Source organism: Lygodium microphyllum, chromosome 26, assembly GCF_053477565.2.
Source record: "Lygodium microphyllum isolate KBCC chromosome 26, Lygodium_microphyllum_v1.1.10, whole genome shotgun sequence".
Taxonomy (NCBI): domain Eukaryota; kingdom Viridiplantae; phylum Streptophyta; class Polypodiopsida; order Schizaeales; family Lygodiaceae; genus Lygodium; species Lygodium microphyllum.
The window spans coordinates 127,148,037-127,151,026 of record NC_141160.1 but is presented as its reverse complement, the minus strand read 5'-3'; the positions used below and the strand labels follow the sequence as shown (position 1 = coordinate 127,151,026).

Sequence of the window (2,990 nt, the reverse complement as noted above, 5' to 3'; positions counted from 1 at the left end):
TCTCTTTGAGGCGGAAGTTCAGTCAATTCCTTAGGGAATACGTCAGTGTATTCTTTTAGCCAAGAAGGTCCTTCATGAGACTCTTGCTTTTGATCTAACTTGTTGAGTTTGATCAGGTAAACGGGTAATCCTTTTCTGATTCCTTTTATGATCCGAGATACTTTGGCCAATTGGATTCTTCACACTCTTGCCTCACCTTGAGTTGTGACAAATTCCCTTTTAGAGTTTCGAAAGAAAACTTGACCCTTTCCATAGTGAATGTGGACGTCGTTTGGGCTTAAGCCAATCCATTCCGAGTAGACACTCATGGATACCTAAATTCATGGCTCTGAATTTGACTGAAGTCTTCTTTCCTCCCAGAAAGAATTCCACCTTAGCAGTTTTCCTGGTACAAGTTACCTCACGACCATTTGCCAATTCCACAAGCAGGGTAGGTGCTTCTACTGTGGCTATTCCTAATCTTTTTGCACATGCTGGTGAGATAAAGGAATGTGTACTGCAACAATCAATCAAGGTTTTGAAACCTTTACGTTGATAGTCCGACGGTGTCTGAATCACCGAGAACTAGCGATTCGGCCTTTTTTTGTGTAAAGCGGCATGGACTGTCGCTCTTTCGAATTCTGCTTCCATAGTCGGATCTTCCTCTTCTTCTTCTTTGCATCTTTGCCTATTGGCAATGCAGGCAGTTCTTCCTCTTCCACGGGTGGCGGCTCCTTGACCGCGGCCTGCTCCTTGGAAAGGCGTTTGGCGATGTCCTCCGTTGAGCTTGGGACATTGCCTCTTGAAGTGACCGGGTTTGTTGCAGTGGAAACAACGGAGGTTTCGGCCATTACTTTGAGTAGGAACAAAGTTGTTGACATTATTTGTCCTTGCTTTCTTTCTTTGTCCCTGATTATGACCCTGAACTCTCTTCATTTGAGGTTTGAGTGCTCCTCTGTTTGGGTCACTATAAGACCAAGTTTTGTTACCCCTTCGTCTAGATTGCACCTCCTGAATTATAGGCACCGCTCAAATGAGTGCATCCTGAAGATCTGATGGACGCATAGATTCGAGACGGGTATTTATTGGTGGATTTAAGCCCGCACAAAATTTGGACACCTGCTGCGTCATGTCCATCTGTGGCGCATACTTTAAAAGTGAGATGAATTTAGAGTAGTATGTGTTAAGAGTGAGTCCTAGCTATTTTAGCTCGTAGAACTCATTCATTTTTTGCGTGCGATATGCAAGTGGTAAGTATCTTCCCTGCACGGCTTTCTTCAGCTTCTCCTAGGTAACGGATCCCTTTGAAATCCCTTGATCCCTACACCCTTGCTTCCACCAAAGTCTAGCTTCGCCGGTGAGCTTTAACTTGGCGAGCATAGCCTGATTGGTAGGTGCAGTACCACCTCCTTCGAAGTAATCCTCCGTGGATTCAATCCAAATTTCAGCATCAGTCTGGACGAATCTGCCTCTCCTGTCAAACTCGGGTGGCTTTATCTGCTTGAGGAGGAGCTTCTTCTCCTGGATCACAGTAGTACTTGATGTAGGAGGCGAATTTGGAACCTATACCTGGGGTTGTGCCTGGATAAAGGTTTTCTTAACGCTATTATATGATAATTAACGTTAGCTTATCTTTCATTTTTAGTTCAGCTATCTCGTAAACAATGTAGCTACTTAACTTTTTAACAACTCTTATGCACAGCCAGATATTGATAAAAAGAAGTCTTTATTTGTATTTACATGGGCATAGCCTTTTTGAATACAACGTTGTCGTATTGCTGCACATTCGAGGTGTGAAAACCACCCAAAAATTGTGTGTGTGCTTTGATACTTTGTACATACTTAGTTGTTGTGTTTACATTTATTTTCTGCGTATGAGTATAGTGGGGAGGAGTTGGAGGCATAGTGGTGAACATGATGAGATGCTTTCAGCCTATGTTGAGCAAGGTCAAGTGGAAAGCACAACTGATGCTGGTGAACATGTTACACATATTCGTTCAGGACTTTGTCTTCTCCTTCTCCAATTACATCAAAAATACCTAATGATACCAAACCTCCACATCCAGGAGTTGGAAAGAAGGAGGCCAAGCATTGAAACGTGCTATGAGAAGCATGGGGCATGGAGCACAGCTGGAGGCCGCATTCACTTATCTCTCGGCAGATTCTGCCTTCCAGGAAGAGCTTGCAGGAATCCTAAAGGATTACGTTGGGCGAGAATCACCACTTTATTTTGCAGAGAGATTGACAGAACATTATAAGCAAGGTCAAGACAGGGGGGGGCTCTTATTTATTTGAAAAGAGAGGATTTGAATCATACAGGTACTCACAAGATCAACAACGCCATTGGGCAAGCTTTGCTAGCTAAGCGGATTGGTAAAAACCGTATCATAGCAGAAACTGGTGCAGGGCAGCATGGAATTGCCACTGCTACAGTGTGTGCTCGCTTTGGGTTACAATGTGTTGTTTACATGGGCGCCAAAGATATGGAACGACAGGCTCTGAATGTATTCAGAATGAGACTCCTTGGAGCTGAGGTACGTGCTGTCCAATCTGGTACAGGTACATTGAAAGATGCAACATCAGAAGCAATAAGAGACTGGGTTACAAATGTAGAGACCACACACTATATTTTAGGGTCCGTAGCTGGACCTCACCCTTATCCAATGCTGGTGAGAGATTTTCACGCCATTATTGGCAAAGAGACTCGACGAGAGGCTCTAGATAAATGGGGAGGAACGGAAGGGAATAAAAAACACGGAAAAAGAGTCGCTAATTAGCGGATTCAAAAGCTAAGGAGGGAGGGAAAAGCAAGCGTGTGGGACGAAAAGGAAGGAAGGCGAGGCTAATCTGGGAGAGGAGAAGTCTGACGACTGTTGATGAGGCTTCATCAATGAGAAAATTTTGGGAAATCCTGGACTCTGCTGCTCCAGTGGGGAAGAAAAGCTCATTTTTGACGAGAGTGCATGACAGACAGGAAAACATGATACACACACACACACATTTGTTTTCTG

The 2,990-nt window shown here is 44.1% G+C and overlaps 1 pseudogene; it reads left to right on the top strand.

Annotated features, from left to right (window-relative positions):
• Nucleotides 1–2,091: 2,091 nt before the first annotated feature.
• On the top strand, nucleotides 2,092–2,756 carry LOC148013781 (tryptophan synthase beta chain 2, chloroplastic-like; annotated as a pseudogene).
• The last annotated feature ends 234 nt before the right edge of the window (nucleotides 2,757–2,990 follow it).